Raw genomic sequence first — 19,793 nt, forward strand, 5'->3', positions numbered from 1 at the left:
TAATAATTTTGTGAAATTTGATATACCATTGACGGGAGGCTTGTTTTAGCCCATAAATAGATTTCCTTAATTTGCAAGCCTTTTGATTGTTATTATCAAATTCTTCAGGTTATTTCATGTATACCTCTTCTTTAAGATCCCCATTTAGAAAGGCTATTTTCACATTCATTTGATGTAGCTCTAGATCAAAATGAGTTACTAATGCCATGATTATCCTAAATGAATCCTTCTTTGATATTGGAAAGAAGGTTTCATGATAATCAATGCCTTCCTTTTGAGTAAAGCCTTTGGCCACAAGTCTAGCTTTATATCGTTCAACATTACTAGAAGTATCCGTTTTGGTTTTGTAAACCCATTTGCAGCCTACGGCTACAGGTCCTTTTGGTAAGTCAACGAGATCCCAGACTTGAATTTTAGCTATGGATTCCATCTCTTCCTTCATGGCATTGAACCAAAATGTGGAGTTATCTCCACTCATGGCTTGTGAAATGATTTTGAATCATCTTTAGGCCCAACGTTAAAATCAGACTCTTGGAAGTATACAACATAATCACTAGGGATTGCTGGTCTGCTTATTCTAGACGATCTTCTTAATCCTACTTTCTCCGCATTTGGAGGAGGTTGAGTAGGCTCATTCTAAACCGGTTCCTCTTGAGTTGGCTGTACTGAAATTGATTGTGGTTCAAGGCAATCATTTTGATTTTCCCTAAGCATAATCAAACCTCCTTCATGTGAAGGAGCTTCAGTCAACTCTCGTGCTTCTTCTAATTCAACCATTTGAGGATGGGCACTCCCACTAGGTTTAGCATCCTCTACAAAATTTTGCATTTATAGACTTAACAATTCTAGGACTATACGAAGGACAGTAAAAGCTAAATCCCTTGGAGTTAACTACATAGCTCATAAAAAATCCGCTGGTTGTCCTTGGGTTTAATTTCTTTAGATTTGGATTGTAAATCCTTACTTCAGCAGGACAACCCCATATGTGTAAATGGTTTAAACTTGGTTTCCATCCATTCCATAATTCAAAAGGTGTCTTAGGGACAGCCTTGGATGGAACCCTGTTTAAAACATATACAACAGTTTTTAAGGCTTCACTCCATAAAAATAAAGAGAGATGAGAATTACTAAGCATGCTCCTAACCATGTCCATAAGTGTGCAATTCCTTTTTTCTGCTACACCATTTTGCTGTGGTGTGCCAGACATTGTGTATTGAGCCACAATACCTTCCTTTCAAGGAATTTCGCTAATGGACCTATCATTTGTCCCTTTTCTGTGTACCTACCATAGTACTCTCCGCCTTTATCAGATCTTATGATCTTGATTTTCTTTTCCTTTTGTTTCTCTACTTCTACCTTCTAGGTCTTGAAAGCATTTAATGCCTCAGCCTTATCATTTAGAAGATAAAGATACATAAACCTTGTATGGTCATCAATGAAAGATATGAAATATCTTTGACCATTTAGGCAGGGAGTAGGAAAAGGTCCACAGATATCAGTGTGTATGATCTCAAGAATCTTAGAACTCCTTTTGGCACCTTTGGTGGTCTTGGTGGTTTGCTTTCCCTTTATGCAATCCACACAAGTACCAAGGTTTGTAAAGTCAAGAGTTTTTAAAACTCCATCATTTACTAACCTTTTGATTCTCTCTATGGAGATATGTCCTAATCTCCTGTGCCATAACAAAATGGAGTTTTGATCCATAAGGCTCATCTTTATGCCAACATCAGCATGTAATGATAAATAGTTTTTTTCAAAGTTGGGATCTAGATCAATTTTGAATAAACCATCAATTTTTATTCCACCATCAATAAACTGTTCACCTTTAAAAATATTGAAAGTTGAATTGATAAACCAAAATCCAAAACCAACATCATCCAATTTGGAAACATAAATTAAAGGGGAAAGTCCACATACCCCCCTCAAACTACCACCTAATTGACAATGTCCCCCCCAAACTACCAAAATATTGTCAATGTCCCCCTCATTGACGAAACTACCCTTAGCAAATTTTTTTTTAAAAAAACTAAAATTTCTTGAAAAACCTAAAATAAAAAAAAAATATATATCTTTTTATTAGAAAAAAAAAATTAAAAAATTTCGATTTTTTTTTTTAATAGAAATTGAAAATTTTTCGTTTTTTTTTTTTTTTTAAAGAATGTTTTCTTTTATAATTTTTAAATAAAAATTTCCGTTTAAAAAAAAATTAAAATATTTTTGTTTTAAAAAAATAAAATTTTCGTTTTTTTAAAACATATTTAAAAAATAAAAATCTAAAAAAATAAAAATTGATTTTTTTTTTTAAAATAAAAATTTCGGTTTAAAAAAAAAAATCGTTTAAAAATTAAAATAATTTTTTTAAAAAAATTAAAAAATTTTCGTTTAAATTTTTTTTTTTTTGAATTTTAGGGGTATTTTTGTCATATTGGTAAATATATAGGAGCATTTTGATCTTTTTGCTAGCTTTGGGGGGAATATTGACAATGTTTTGGTAGTTTGGAGGGTACATTGTCGCAATTGAAAGTTTGGGAGGACATTGTCAATTGGGTGGTAGTTTAAGGGGCGTATGTAGACTTTACCCTAAATTAAATTTCTAGAAAATTCTGGAATAAAAAATACATTTTCAAGATCTAAAACATATCTAGATTTCAAAATTATTCTAAAAGTCCCAATAGCTTCTACTTATGAAAACAATTTATTTTCTGAATAGACACGTTGATCATTGCTTGCTTGTTTCCTTGTTTTGGGAAAACCCTGCATTGAGTTGACAATATGGATTGTAGAACCAGAATCAATCCATCATGTATTATTAGAAGCCTCAACAAAAAAAATTCATGACACACTAGAGATATGAGATTACCTTTTCTTTCGAGTCACTTTATATAGTTTTGGCAATTTTTCTTCATATGCCCTCTTTTCTTGCCGAAGAAACAAATATCCTTTTTGCCATGTTGCTTGATTGGCACCTTGTTCTCCTTCATGAATTGTTGGGCATGCATGCCTCTCTTGGTCTTTCCCTTAGCATGAGTAGCCATGTGAACACCTTCTGGCTTCTCATGTTTTAACCTCTCCTCCTCTTGAACACACATGGTCAGAAGTTTATTTACTAACCATTTATCCTTATGTGTGTTATAGGATATTTTAAAAGGAACATACTTAGAGGGAAGAGATTTCAATATGAAATGAACCAAGAATGACTTAGATATATCAACCTCTAGGGACTTGAGTTGAGCTGCCCTGTCCCTCATTTCCATAATGTGCTCTCGCATACTTTTGGAATTGTCAAAGGACTTGCTTGAGAGCTTCTTCATTAGGGTGCTGGCTAAGGCCTTGTTGGAACTCACAAATTGTTCCTCAACGGCCTTAATGAATGCCTTAGCCTTAGTGCATTCAGGGATGAAACCCCTAATGCCCTTAGAGGCATGAGATTTCATGAACATTAGACTTAAGCGATTAGATTGCTCCCACCGTTCATGTTTAGCAATCTCTTGTGGCGTACTTTTCTCCGTGAGGGCAGGTGGTTCGTCCACAAGGACCGCCAAGACAAGCTCCAAACACCCCAATGTAAAAAGTAAATTTTCTTTCCAGTTAGAAAAATTATTACCATTAAGCATTGGAACATGAAAAGTTCCATCAATTAAAGTAGAAGGAATAGCTGGAATAACCAAAGAAAATACTTTAATGCTATGAAATAACTTTATTTAGATTAACCGATGTTAATTTAACAGTAAATTTCAACCAACCTATGGGCAAAGCTTGCATCACACATGAAATTTACTCTTTATTAATAGGAATAATAAATTTAACATTAATAAATAAAATTCTCCGTATCTGTGGGCCTAAGAGAAATTTTATTTTTAAAGTTAAATTTACTATCTTATTCTGATTAAGTCATAAAAATAAAAACGTCCCTGTGGGGATTAGCAATTAAATTTATGAATTAATTACAAAATGATGTTAATTTTCTTTATGAAGTTCATATATATAATCTTGATCCAATTATCATTATAAAATTGGGATGCTGTGGCTCTTCCAAAATTATTATGGTAATCACGGCTTCATTAACATCCAATAACTGTATAGATGCCAAAATAAAGTTCCCAAGACTAAAACACAAAACCAACATATCAGTGGGTAAACAGTATTTTTTCAAAGTACAACTGGATAAGTGTCCCAGGAAAGTGAGGGGGGCACAATGGTACCCTTAAATCCCAAGACTTTCTTTGCCAGAGCTTTCCGATTGCAATTTTTGGATAGTACCATAAACATTCACCAACATATGTGGCTTAGTCAATTATTCTCAAGTCCAGACATCAAGCAATTTATATTTAAACAATTAAAAGAATAAATGTATCCTTAAGTTCATGCATGAAAGAACCAATAATTTTAACACTTTAAATGGTAAAATTGTAATATAAAATCATATAACAATACTTGGCCTAATGGTCATAGATGGTGCCTTAGGCCCTTTATACTTGGAAACCCAAGTACTAAACCCACAAGACCCAAGAGTTTTTTTTTTTTTTTTTTTTTTTTTTTTTTTTTTTTTTTTTGAATCCAGATGGGCTACTTAAACCAAGTTGGGCTACTGGAATGGGCTAGCTTCTTCACTACAGATACGGGCCCCAAAATTGGGTTACTGGATCGGGTCAGCCCAAATTCGTTAATAATAATTTTTTTTATTATTATTATTATTATTTTTTTTATATACTGGATTAGGCTTGGGTTTAAAAATAAAAATCATACCCAGTAGCCCAAATACTGACCCGGTTCCTTATGGGTTTAAAAACCCTACCTAGATCCTTAACTCCCCAACCCGAAACTACCAAACCCTAGCTGCCGCCCCTTCCCCTTACGCTGAGGCCGCTCCTCTTCCTCATGCGCCGGCCACGTAGAGTCGCTGCCCAGACAGCCAACCAACCGCTTGGTGATGAGCGAGGGACGCCATCCCGTCCAGCTCACACGGGCTGCCACTGCTGTCCCTCACGTAGGCGGCTATGATGGGCCACCACCTTCATGCTGCAGTCATGCAAGACCGCCGCACATAGGCCCCAGATGACGTTGTCTAGCAGAAAGCCGTGGCGTCGTCCAAGCCAACGCTGGGGATGCTTTTGCCGTCTTTTTGTTAAAATTGGGAGTACATTATCATTGTTTTGGTAATTTGGGAGGCAAATTATTACAATTGATAGTTTGGGGGGTAGATTGTCATTGGAGTGGTAGTTTGAGGGGGTTACGTAGACTTTACCCTAATATATATAACGTTCACAATAACTATTAAAAAAAAATAATAATAAATAACTTAATGTTGAACAAATATGACCTAGAGAAGGCTCTGATACCACATGTAAGAATTCTTTATAAAACTACATGCTAATTAATATAAATTAGTTGTGGAATAATAAAATTACCTTTGGCTATTGCTTTACTCAAGCAAACTTAAGAACAACTTCCCAGCAACAACTTTACAACAACAAAATTTAGAAAACTAAAAATATTGAGTGGTTCTTCTAACTTATGCCTATCAGTGAGTGCAAATTGATGGAATACACATGTCTTATTTATAGGTAGGTCAGTGACACTCAATTAGAGCTGTTACCTTAATTATTTCTCCCATCAAGGGATAAAAATCAAATAAATAATCAATACAGATTATTTGATTCCACAAAATAAAATAAATAATGAAATCAAATATTTGTTTTCACATTTATTAAATCAACAATTTAATTCATAATATTTGATTTCACAGAATAATATCAAATTGGAATAATTCACTAAATACTGTAATTATATATATTTTATAATCACAATAAATATATGTGACATAAGGGACATACCTTAAATGAAATTTCTTACAAATACAACTAAAATCTTGTTATTCTCTACTATGTTAGGACTCGATGGAAAGGCCACAAAAACTTGTCAAATTTAATGCTCACCACATGCTTAATTGCTAGTCTATTTTTTCGTAAAATGGCACATGATGATTCCCTTAGCCAAATATCATCCAAGAAGAGAGCTCTCCAAGCTCAGGTGCATCCAAAAATTTAAAGACCAATGAGAAAATTGTAGAGGATACCTGAAATCAGTGTTGTGACAACTTGGAAGAGATTGGAAGACTAAAGCAAGAACTAAGCGAAAGGGAGATGGCAGATTCAAATCACTGTTGTGATCATTTGAAAGAGATGAGAAGATTGAAGGAAGAATTGAGTAAAAGGGAGTTTCAAATCACTACCCTGGATAAGACGATAGTAAGAAAAAAAAAAAAACTAAAATCTAGGCATGGTAAACATCCCTAGCGACAAACACAAAAGTGTTATTTCTTCCGCAAATTATTGTGTGGAAATTTAAATCATGGGGAGGAATAAGTCGGAGAAACCAAAGAAAGAGGTCTAGGGCTTTCAGATCTCCCAAGCATTGAGTTGCTTGATTTTTTTGTAGTAATCGAAATGACAGCATGTACATTAGTGTGTCATGTACTTTGTTTAATGTAGGCACAAGTTTGTTTAAAATAACTTAATTGTTTATCAGTTAAATGACATGATGTATTTTTGACACTTTTATTATTGTTGCTTTCGCTACAATAACTCATTTCAACTAGGAGTAATGATTTGGACCATTATTTTATTCTCTTTTTATTATTTTAAAGTTGATGTGACTTTTAAAATCACATTAGAATTTAAAATTTATTATTATTAAATTTTGAACTATTGGTAATTTTAAAAATCATGTCTAATTTAGCGAACTCTTATGGGATGGAATTCTTGCTTAAATGAAAACAATCTAGTGTAAGCAACTTAGATACTTCAAATAATTTTTTATTTAGTACAAAAATAATATATATATACATTGTAAGAAGATATTTTTTTAGTTGATACTTGAAATAAGTTAATGCTTTTTAGATGATGCTTTTTTTCTTTTTTAGATGTGTTTTAATGTTATATATTGGTAAAAGTAATTTAGAGTATTTTGAGTTATTCGTTAATTATCTTGTTTTGAAATGAGAAAACAAAAGGGAGAAAAAAATGTTATCAAATAAAATTGTTGTCATTACAAGACATGAACAGATGTTAATGCAAAGTTAACTTTGATTAGGCCATTAGGGCAAAGCCTATGTAAAGAACGCATAGTGGTGGCATTTCTCACATGCTTGGAATCTAGTACTCTACCCATTTGGGTATCTATTATTCCTTTTTTTTTTTGGTTAAATACCTTTTTGCCCTTGTGGTTTAACAACTTTATTTTTTGACCTCCCTAGGGTTTAATTTGTATCACAGGAGGTAATTCTGGTTTACATAAAGACGGAGATGATACCTCAGTCAAACTTTCGTTCAAAATTTGACGGAAAGCCACGTCAACACCATTAAGAAATTGACACGTGTCCATATACAAAATTAAAAATAAAAAAATAATTTATATATATATATATATATTTGGGGGTGGCTCCTTTGGCTGTTTGAGGGTGGCTGGCCACCCTCATCTGGCCGGATTGGGATTGGCTCGCCACCTCAAAGGCTCATGGGGTAGTTCGGCCACTTGTTTTTGTTTTTGAAGAAGAAGCGCATGTTCATGTTTGTCTTAAATTTTTTTTTGTTGATATGAGAATTGTGACTTGATTTTTATTGGTGAATTTAAAATTTTGAATACATGATCTGATGATAGAATTCTAAATCTGGTTACTTACTTTGGGCAATTGAGGACTCTACCTATTTGATTTGATTTCACACAAGCACATTAGCTCATCAATTGTGAGGTATGAAATATGAGCTTGATGTGTATGTTTCTATGTTTTGGGTGAAGCTGGGTGAATTGTTGGATGGATACTTTGGCATATTAAAAAAAAAAAATAAATAAATTTTGATCATTTTAAGCTTTTCACTGAGTAACTGGACCTTTTACCTCATTAAGCAATGAGTGTTCATGTTAAAAGGAGAAAATTTTGAATTGGTTAAAGTTTGGCTAGTTTGGTTTCGTAACCTTTTTGACTCGAGTTAGTAAGTCTTTAGGAGTGTCTTTACACCTAATGCCCTAAAACCATATGGTTTGGGATTCATTTGCTTAACACTCGTTACATGGGTCAATTAGAAAGCTTAAAGGAACTAAGCATTGCAAAGCCTGACCAAAAAAGAAAGAGAATAAAATTATTCCTTAGCTATTCATTCCGATGAGAATCACAATAAACTTTGAGATATTGAGACATTGCACATTGGAAATAATTGGAAGCTTCATATTTATGTGCTAGTTCACTTTACACTGTTTTGAGCTTGTGATGCCTTACCTGCCTTTTGTAAGTAGTTACACTTTTGAAATTCCAATTCATTGTGAAGATGAAGTTTATCTTTTTAAGATTGCTAATGAATGAAAATCATGATTTTGAGTGAGACTTTAAATTTCGAGGATGACATGAACTGTGTATAATGTTTGTGGGTAGCATTTCTGTTAAACCCTCACGAGACTTTACTCGTCCTACTCTGGATGCCGAGTAGTTTAAAAGGCTTGTTGCATATGCTAGATGCAATCGTGTTTCCTATGACAGTGGAGATGGAGTAGTTTTTGTTTTTTGTTTTTTATTTTTTTATTTTTAGTTTCGTATTGTTAAGGGATTAGCAATATGTAAGTTTCGGGGTGTGATGAGTGCTAAAATATACATATTTTAGCACCTTAATTTACGTATGTTAATCTCTTAGTCTTGTTATTTTGTTATGTTTTACTTCCTTTTTGTGTTTTATGTCTTTTTATAGGTTTTCAAAGAAAAGGAAGCTTTATGGAAAATGTCGGACTTAAAGAGCATTTTTTGGAAAATTTGGAGGTTGAGATTGAGCACATGCAAACTAAGCTCGAGCGCACACGGGCAAGGATTGAGTGTAGGCTTGCGCTCGAGCACAATAGACCTGCGATCGAGCGCACTCATGTGCTGGAGTATCAGAATATACGGCCAAGACTCATTTTTCAACCCAAAATAGGTTTTAAAAGTCCCACTTGTACTAGGACTTAAACCTACGAGTTTACAAGGGTTTCTAGGGCTTCTATGTCTTTCCTAAGCCTATAAATAGACATCTTAGCCTCTAGGAAAAGGTGTGGAGAAAAAGACACAAGGTCTAAAAAAGAATTGAAGGCTAGATCAAGAGGAGTTTGGGTTTTTCTTCTCTTCTACCTTTTATTTTGTTATGTAGTTTAGTATTTTAATTAGGGCTAGATTGAAGCCCTAATCATGTCTCTTTAGGGTTACCGTATTGGCGCCTTTGCTACAATTATCTTTTGGATGTTTAATTTGATTACTTCTTGTTTACTTGAATTATTCATATGTCTGTGCCTGATTATCATATGCATGTGTTTGAATTTATGTTATTTAAGTCAATTTGGATGATCGAGTCTTGGGCTTAATAAAGTGACAAAAGAACCCCATCACAGGTTCTTGAGTTAATCAACATGGGGAACCTTGAGTTGATACCATGCCCTAGGCTCTGTGTGGTTGTCGATTTCCATAGATCTATGCTTTCTTGAAGAACGACTTAGTAGATACCATGCTAAATCCTTTACGAAATAAAAGAACTATAGTAAATACCATGCCTAGTTCGTTGTTTAAGGAAATCAATACCTTAAGAAGTAGATACCATACCCTTAGGTTGACAAACATTGGATATTTAGAGATAATATGAATATTGGCATATTGTTAATCTTATTTGAACATGGTTAGCGGTAGATATCAAAACCCTAATCCTTTTTAGTCTTAGTATTTTTAGATAATCTTTTATTTTATTAATTCAATTTGTGACGATTGTTTTAATTCCGTTAATTAAATAGGAAATTACATTCTAAGCATAATTTACTAATCCTCGTGGAAATGATCTCGTATTTGCCGCACTATATTATCGTTTGATTTTGTGCACTTGCGAGTAAAACGTACCAAGTAGTTGCCTATTAATTTAGGTGGGTATTTGACACAACACATACCTTACTCAAATGGTGGACAACATAAAGGATTCTCTAGAGAACAAGCAAGGTGAACCTTCAATCTTGGAGACAAGGAACAGCACAGAGAATTCGAAAGTCTGGAGCTACAAACTAATGTTGGTAAGAACAAGGGAGTGCACATTGAAGAAGTAGACATTCCTAGTAGCAGTGCACCTGAAGGTGGGCAGGTGAGACCACCTTTCCCTCAACAAGTTCCTAAGTTTCCTCAGTTTAACACCAGTGAGTAGAGAATGCCGTAGACAAATGGAAACTATGATTCCTTCATGCCAGAAGAGAGGCATGATCAGAGGCATCCACCAGAGTCCAATCTGCAGAGGTATCAGCAGCCTGCACACCATCAAGGAAGGAGGTATTATCAAGATGTTAGATTTGCTAGAGGTGAGCACAAGCAGAAGATCAACTGGCCATCATAACAAGGCCAGTGAAAATTGATTTCCCTAAATTTGATGGTTGCGATCCCTTAGGGTGGATATATAAGGCAAATAAGTTTTTATATTATCATAGAACACCATATAATCAATGATTAGTGCTTACATCTATTCACATGGAAGGGAAAGCATTATTATGGTACCAAGAGATGGATATGTCTGGTTTTTTGCCTAATTGGAATGTTTGGTCCTTGATGGAAAGGTTTGGTCCTTCATCTTATGATGACCTATGGAATCTCTAACTAGGTTGAAGCAACATACTAGTGTAGAAGAGTATAAGGAGAAGTTTGAAGCACTCTCTAATAGAGTTAGAGGGATTGATGACCATAATAAGCTTAGCTGTTTTTTGAGTGTGTTGAAGGACAATATTCGACTACTTGTAAGAATGTTTAACCCACAGTCATTGCTAGTAGCTTATGGTCTGGCTAAAATGCAAGAAGAGGATGTACTGACTGCTAGAAGGTTTAGGAGTTCAAACTTCAATTTTTCTAATTCAAGTTCACATAATTTTTTTTTTTTTTTTTTTTTGGGTGGGGGGGTGGCTCTAGCACTCAACAACGACCTGCAGGAGTTCAACATCCTTCCATTCCTATTCAAAAATTATCCCACTCACAGATGGAGGAAAATAAGAAAGAAGGGGTTATGTTATAACTGTGACTCTAAATGGCAATATGGCCATAAGTGTCAAAACCCAAAACTGCTTCTGATTGATTCTGTTGAGTTGGTGGAAGAGAATACTTAGGTGGAAGAGTATGGGGATGATTTCATGGAATTTTGTTATGATGAGAACTTACCTGAAATTTCCCTGCATGCTATCACTACTAGCCATCATCCTAAGACTATTGGCATAGTGGGGTGGATAGGGGTTCAAAGGATTGTGATCCTCATTGATAGTGGTAGTACGCATAACTTTGTAGATTCTTCAATCTGCAAAAAGACCCACTTGTTAATTCAGAAAGAACAAAGGATTAGAGTGAAGGTAGCTAATGGGGAAGAAGTTGTTAGTGAAGGAAATTTCCTTAATGTCTAAATACAATTGAGTGGATTTTCTTTCCTCACTAATACTTATGTGTCAGCCAAGTTCTCAAAGGCAGATTTTTATTGATGTCTACTTATAAGAAAGAATTGGTGGCAGCAATGAAGAAGTGGCGACCATATGTTTTAGGTCATCCCTTAACAATCAAAACTGATCACCAAAATTTGAAGTTTATGTTGGAACAGAAAATTGGGACTTCTATGCAACAGAGGTGGGTTTTTAAGTTGCTAGGTTATGACTTTATAGTGGAGTACAAAAAAGGTCAAGACAATAAAGTTATTGATGCTTTTTCTAGATGGAATGAGGAAGATGAGCCAATTGTGACCTTATCAGTCATTTCTTATCCAACTCTAGAATGGTTATCAGAAGTGAGAGGGAGTTATCTAACTGATCCTATTATGCAAGCCCTAGTTCAGTTGGTTCAAGAAGGGTTGCTAAACAACACAAAATTCTCTCTTAAGCAGGGAATTCTACTTTATAAGAAGATGTTGTATATTGGGGAGACTCTTAAAGACAAAGTTTTACACTTTGTTCATGATAGTCATGTTGCAAGTCATGCAGACTATGATAAAACTATGCATAGAGCTAGGAAGGATTTTTTTTGTCCAAGGATGAAAACTGATGTTAAGAAGTACATAAGGGAATGTGACATTTGTCAAAGGGTGAAGGTAGAAAATCTTTCTCCTGTAGGCTTGTTGCAGCCTTTACCTATCCTTGAAAGACCTTGGCTTAGTATCTCTATGGATTTTATAGAGGGATTGCCTTTATCACAAGGGCACACTATGATTGGGGTGGTGGTGGACAAGTTAACAAAGTATGCCCATTTCTTGTCTCTGAAACATCCCTACACAGCAGAAAAACTAGCTCATCTCTTTATGAGTCAGCTGTTTAAGTTCCATGGCATCCCTCAATCTATTGTTTCTGACAGGGATTCCACTTTCACTAGCAAATTTTGGACTGAAATTATCAAGATGCAGGGAGTGTTCCTAGCATTTAGTACGGCTTACCATCCTCAGTCTGGTGGACAGACTGAAGTAGTGAATAAATATCTGGAGAATCATTTGAGATGCATGGTGTCACGCCCCCGATTAAGGTGAATAGGGAAAACGCGAACTTAAAAGAAAATCACAACAAATAAGGAATAATTATCAGAGATCATTGCATTAATACTAAGTAGCAAGTAAAGATAGGCAGTCAAAAGTTATGTAGAATTAGTGTTTTACTATGAACATTACAAAATATCGTTTACATGAGCTGGGAATCCTAAAACAAACATTTCAAGCCATGCCAGGAGGTATAATCAAAAGTGACTACTAGAGGGGTTATAGCCTCCCCATGTGTCAAGTGTTCTCCTATATATAAACATAACAAAAGAAAATTGTGCAGTCTACAAAAACAAAAGTCTGCACAACAATGGCTTGATCTGGCAACCCATTGGACTCTCCAGCTCTAACACCCCTACGGCTCCGCAAAGCAGTAGGTCCAGGTATCCCAAGCATAGGGCCATACAATAGGGTCCTCAATAGCAAGGACGCCTACGGGAATACCCATCCTCAGAATTATAATGTACAGCGGCATCTGAAAATTTTAAAGGGAAAAAGAGGTGAGTTCGACAACTCAGTAAGTAGCCACAACACCAAAATGCTACAAAACATGCAATGCAGATGTTATGCACAATAAATAAATTAAATGACAATTAATACAAGAATATTAAGTGACTTATGAGATGTACAAGCACTTCCTTTTTCTTTCTTTCAAAATTGCTGTTTTACCCTTTTGACCTGACGCCACAATTTTTACCATGAGTAGCGCACGTTGGCTTGTCCCGAAGGACCTATATGCTCAGCCTGTTGTCACAGGGGAGAGCTACCAGGTTGGGAACTTCCCTAGGTGAAGGCCACCTGGCTGGTAGCACACACTTTCTCGAAACCGTCCTTCGGTGTGCTTGCCATGCTACCCTATGCGGTACCGATCGTCACTATAATCGTGTCTCGGGTTAAACATTTTAAAACCATGAATGCACATACAACATTTCATATGATCTATAAGCTCATCTGTAACTGTATGCTATGTCATGAACTTCGAGAGCTATTTTCATTCATAATTACAGTCATGCATAATCATGGAATATGGTAACTGTATTATGTAAAATTTCTAAACGATGACATATGAATAAATAAAACTTGTCATTAAAAATGAAAGGAAGTGTAATTGAAAATCATGTAAGTGAATCCTTTATAAAATCCCCAACATTTATTTCAAAGAGTTATAATAAAATTTGTTGAGGTTTTTGGTATTGTGTCCCCTTACTTGGATTTGACGCCGGATTGGATCGAGTCGTCCTTTCACCTAAATAAATTGTAAAGATGAATTTAGAAGTGTTTTTAAATTTTTAGTCAAAGTTTTCAATAAATATATATATATATATATATATATATATATATACACCGTGCACACCCCCCCCCCTCCCACACACACACACACATATATATAGGGGTGGGGTGGGTTGGGGGGGGGGGGGGGGGGTGCACGGTTCCCCATGTATAAATGCACATGTATATATATATACACATAATTCCCATGATATATCAATTTCTCTCCCAATCTGCTGTGCACGTCTATATATATATATATGATATCCAATATTTCCTCCCAATATGCTGCATACGTGTACATATATATATATAAAAGGGAAAAATATAAAAAAGCCCCACAAACTAACAGCCGTTTTCGATTTAGCCCCCTAATGTTCCAAAAGTGATAAAGTAGTCCCCCAAACTACCAAATTATTGCATTTTGGCCACTCCGTTAGTCAAAACCGTCAGTTTGGACGGAAACTGCAAAACGACGTCGTTTGTTACGGGTAAGTTACTACAATGCCCTTTTGAGAAAAATATAAAAAAGCCCCCCAAACTACCAGTCGTTTTCATTTTAGCCTCCTAATGTTCAGAAAGTGATAAAGTAGCCCCCTAACTACCAAACAGTTGCAATTTGGCTACTCCGTTAGTCATTACTGTCAAATATGATGGAAAATTCAAAACTACGTCGTTTTGACAATGGTAAGTTACTAAAATACCCTTTTAGAAAAAAAAAATCATATTAAAACAAGCACGCTAAATGGCGCCGTTTTGCTTGAAATTAGGGTTTCCTTACACTTACCAAAACGGCGCCGTTTTGATAAGTGTTAGGAATAAAAAGAAAAAACCTTAGACACCACGCAGAAAAAACCCCCAACCCCAGTTTATCTCTCTCCCCCAAACCGCCGACCACCACATCGTTCTATCTCCGGCAACCTTCTCCCTCAAGTGAAAAAAACGCAACGCCCCTCTCTCTCTTTCTCTCAAAACGACTGCCCCTGCCACCACCATCCATCACCGCCGGCCACACCATCCACTAGCTACGAAGCGCCACCGAAAAATTCTTACCCATTGTAGAAATCAAACAAAAAAATCACGTTCGTAGATAAACAACACCGATCCGACAGCTATACCATGAAATACAATAAAAAGATTGAGTTATGGGTAAGATTTACAGGCTGTCGGAGATAGACGACGTGGTGGCCGGCGGTTTTGGGGAGAAAGATAAACTGGGGTTGGGGATTTTTTCGTGGGTCACCTGCGTGGGGTCTAGGGTTTTTTCTTTTAATTCCTAACACTTACCAAAGTGGCATCATTTTGGTAAGTGTAAGGAAACCCTAATTTCAAGCAAAATGGCGCCGTTTTGCTTGCTTGTTTTAATATGATATTTTTTTTCCAAAAATGGCATTTTGGTAACTTACCATTGCCAAAACGATGTAGTTTTAAATTTTTCATCATATTTGACGGTAATGAATAACGGAGTGGCCAAATTGCAATTGTTTGGTAGTTTGGGGGCTACTTTATCACTTTCTGAATATTAGGGGGCTAAAATGAAAACGGCTGGTAGTTTGGGGGGCTTTTTTATATTTTTCCCAAAAGGGCATTGTAGTAACTTACCTGTAACAAACGACGTCGTTTTGCAGTTTCCGTCCAAACTGACGGTTTTGACTAACGGAGTGGCCAAAATGCAATAGTTTGGTAGTTTAGGGGGCTACTTTATCACTTTTGGAACATTAGGGGGCTAAATCGAAAACGGCTGGTAGTTTGGGGGGCTTTTTTATATTTTTCCCTATATAAAACATCATGACTATATATGTATATATATACATGTGTGTGGTGCTAAACATTTATTCATGAGATAAAATAAAATTTTATTATTGCTATTATCATTATCATGGATGTATAATATTTAATCACAAAAATCTGTCTAAACAAAAATATATATATAATCTACAACTAACATTTCAATATTAGCAAGAATCCTAAAATATTCATAAAAGCAAATACTAATTTTTTCCTAATTTCTTTCAAGAAAATAAAATAGCAAAATAATGAGAAGGGGACTTACTGTGGGGGTTTGCAAGAAAAGGAAGAAAGAAAGCTGAAATAGGCTTTAACTTGCTACTGGTGGTCGTGAGAGAAAGAAAGAGTTTTGGGCATATATATAATGGAGAAAGGAGAGTTAGCTCATTGACAAGTGTAATACACCTAGGGAAGGAGGCATGCCATTGGACACATGCATCTTTACGTGGGGTCATGCATGAAACCCATGGCTTCTTCAAGAAGGGTGAGACACCTTGGTTAATAGGTGTCCAAAAAGAATTCAAGTGTTGACATGTTTTTTTTTTTTTTTTTTTTTTTTTTCAATTATTATTATTAAGCAATAAATCTTAAAGCTCCCAACTAATTAATAGGCTAACAACCCCTCTAATATTCTCCTAACTAAAAGAGTCCTCAAATATATATATATATATATAAACAAAATGCTTTTTAATTTTATTTTAATCCATAAAATATATAAGATATCACACATGGTTTGTGATAAACCAAATGAGTGGGTGAGTTGGCTGCCATTGGCTCAATATTGCTACAATACTTCTGTTCATCACTGCAAGAGTGACACCATTTGAGGCCATGTTTGGATACTTACCACCCTAGCTGCTTACCTACATGCCAGGGACTACTATGGTGGCATCTGTCGATAATCAGCTCCAGCACCGAGATCAAGTGTTGCAGCTTTTGAAGGAGAATATATAAAAGAGTCGGAACATGATGAAAATACATTCTGATTTGAAGCACACTGAAAGAGAATTTAAGGAAGGAGATTGGGTATACTTACGATTACAAACTTATCAACAGGTTTCTGTAACTTGGCGTAGGAATTTGAAACTCTCTCCTCGTTTCTATGGGCCTTTTTAGGTTTTGTCAAAGGTGGGTTAAGTAGCTTATAAATTGGAGTTGCCAATTGGATCTTTAATTCATTCTGTCTTTCATGTTTCCCAGTTGAAGCTCTAGTTGGGAAGAGTTGCGGTTCCAGTCACCCAATTACCTCTAATGAATACTCAAGGTATCATTCAACCTGAGCCTAAGAAGATTTTTGATCGTCGGTCAAGGAAGGTTCATAACCGACCTATGGTTGAGCTGATGGTTCGTTGGCAAAGCCAGAACCCTGAAGAAGCTACTTGAGTAGTTTTTCATAAGTTGAAATCATCTTACCCACACCTTATGGGCAAGGTGTTTTGAAGAGAGGAGGTATTTGTTACTGTTCTTTTATGAAGTATTCTAGAATTAGAAAGGAAGGGAAAGTGGGAGGGTTTGAGAAGATGGAATAAGTGCTTTGTACTTGTAAGTAGTAGAGGATACATGCGCAAGACAAGGGGAAGCTAGAGAACACGTGGGCAAAGACTGTTATGAAACAGTTATACAGCTAGCGTCCATTAGTGTAACAGGTTGGATTCCGTTAAATGGGCCGGTTGGGTTGTTGTTAATTGCGTCAATGCACGTGGGCCTTTTTCAGTTAAGCTTGTTATAACTGTCCATAAGGGATACTCTACAGGTGTGCTCATTTTAGTAGCTTTGTTTAGTATAAAAGGCCCAAGGCCTGCAATAAGATGTATTCAGACTTTTGTTCTCAATTGTAAGCCTAGAACTAGCTGTAATCTTAGCTTAGTGTGTTCTGTAGAAAGGAGTGTGATCAAACTCTAATTGATCTTTGTTTTAATTGCTCAAGTCTAAATAATACTCTACAAAGAAGTTCATTCCAATTCTAGTTCTATTTTCTCTCTCAAATTCTTCTGGAAAAGTAGTTGGAGAGTAACAAAGGGTTTGATTTACCTTTTTTGTTTCAAATAGAAAACATGTAAAAGTGAAGTGGAAGAAGTTTGAATATTGATTTGAATACTGGTTTAAATGATACCAGTGTTGTTTCATTGAGATGAATATAAATAGACTTTACAGGAGATAAGCTATACATTTGAATTAGATTATATCCTAACAAACTATACATTTGAATGAGATAAGCTATATTTGAATTACAAAGAATAACTAATCTAAGAGATAATATTTACAAGATAATGTGATCAGACTTCTTTGTCTTCAACAATTCTAACACTGCAAGGATTCTTATTTGATGATGTGGCTATACTGTTAACATGTCCCCTCAAGTTGATGGGGAGAGAGAAAACCATTAACTTGTTACAAAGTAAAAGAAACCGGGCCCTGGTCAAGCTTTTTGTGAAGATGTCTGAAGGCTGTTGATGTACGGAAATGTAGCGCGCCAAGATATCTTTGTTAAAAACCTTTTCTCGAATAAAATGGTAGTCCACCTCTATGTGTTTCATACGTGCATAATATATGGGGTTAGAGGATAAAGAAAGAGCTTCCAGATTATCAACCCATAAACTTGGTGAAAGTGGAAGTGGAATTTGTAATTCCTTGAATAACATACGAAGCCAATACATTTATGAAACAGTGAGAGCCATTGACCTATATTCAGCCTCGGTGCTAGATTTGGCCACTACAGGCTGTTTCTTAGCTGCCCAAGAGATGAGATACGGTCCAAGATAAATTCCATAGCCTATAGTAGATCGTCTATCATCAGGACTACCAAGCCCAATCTGAATCACAATAACCATTGATTTGCAAGGACCCTTGAGTATAGTGTAATCCAAAATCAAGAGTACCTTTAAGGTAACGTAGAACACGCTTAGCTGCTATAAGGTGAACACTTGTTGGAGAATGGAGGAATTGGCATAATTGGTTGACACTGTAAGAGATATCAGGCCGTGTGAGTGTACAATACTGCAAAACACCCACTATATGATGAAATTCAGTTGGATCAGACAGGGGATCCTCAGTGAACCGTGAGAGTTTTCCACTTGAGGCACACGGTGTTGAAGCTGGTTTTGCCCCATCTATCTTGGTCCTTCGAAGTAAATCAGCCATGTATTTAGTTTGCGTTAAGAACAACTCATGACTGGTCCGTGTAGCTTGAATCCATAGAAAGTAAGATAAGGCTCCCAAATCTTTGACTGCAAATTCACGCTTGAGTTTAGAGATTAAATGTGTAATTGTAGAAGAGGAATTGCTGATTACAAGAATATCATCTACATACACAAGAACAAATACATGAACTGAATTATGATGCAAAGTAAAGAGAGATGTGTCAATAGCTGATCCTACAAACCCAAAATCCACTAATGCTTGAGAAAGTTGAATAAACCAAGCCCTTGGAGCTTGTTTCAAGCCGTAAAGAGACTTGTGAAGCTTGCAGACGTGATCAGGAAAAGTAGAGTCTTCAAAACCCTGAGGTTGTTCCATAAATACCTCCTCCTCAAGAAAACCATGTAAAAAGGCATTAGATATGTCCTACTGATGAATAAACCAATTGAAATGTACAGCCAATGCTAAAACCAAGCGTATGGTGGCTAGTTTAATAACAGGGCTAAAAGTTTCATTAAAATCAATCCCTTCTACTTGATCAAATCCCTTGGCAACTAATCTAGCCTTATACCGATCAATGGTACCATCCGATTTTTGTTTGAATTTGAACACCCATTTGTTGCGAACCACCTTTTTATATGAAGGTCTAGGATACAACGACCATGTCTTATTATTTAGTAAGGCATTGAATTCGGCCTGCATAGCATCCAACCAGCAAGGGTGTATCACAGAATGCTTATAAGTTGTGGGTTCAATGGCTGGAGCAATTGATGATAGGGCTTGTAGAGAATATTTCGTTGAGGAGTAGAGGTGGTAGTTGGGACAAACCTTAGGAGTTAGGGAGTTGGTTTGAGAACGAGTGACCATTCGTGGTTGAGGATGTGGTAGTGTTTCGGTTATGGCAGGAGAGTCGTTGCAAATGTTAGGATCAAAATCTTGAGAGTTGGAGGCCGAAACATGTGGGACATTTGCTGGAGAGTTGGAGGTCGAAACATGTAGGACGTTGTTGGAGGGTGGGTGACCAAAGCAGGTGATGAGCAAGGGGCCGTAACATTTGGG

At 35.9% G+C, this 19,793-nt stretch overlaps 1 pseudogene; it reads right to left on the reverse strand.

The window, feature by feature from the left end:
* Nucleotides 1–2,719: 2,719 nt before the first annotated feature.
* LOC132165140 (uncharacterized) lies at nucleotides 2,720–11,307 on the reverse strand (annotated as a pseudogene).
* Between the last annotated feature and the right edge of the window lie 8,486 nt (nucleotides 11,308–19,793).

The sequence above is a fragment of the Corylus avellana genome, chromosome 11 (assembly GCF_965113065.1).
Source record: "Corylus avellana chromosome 11, dhCorAvel1.hap1.2, whole genome shotgun sequence".
Taxonomy (NCBI): domain Eukaryota; kingdom Viridiplantae; phylum Streptophyta; class Magnoliopsida; order Fagales; family Betulaceae; genus Corylus; species Corylus avellana.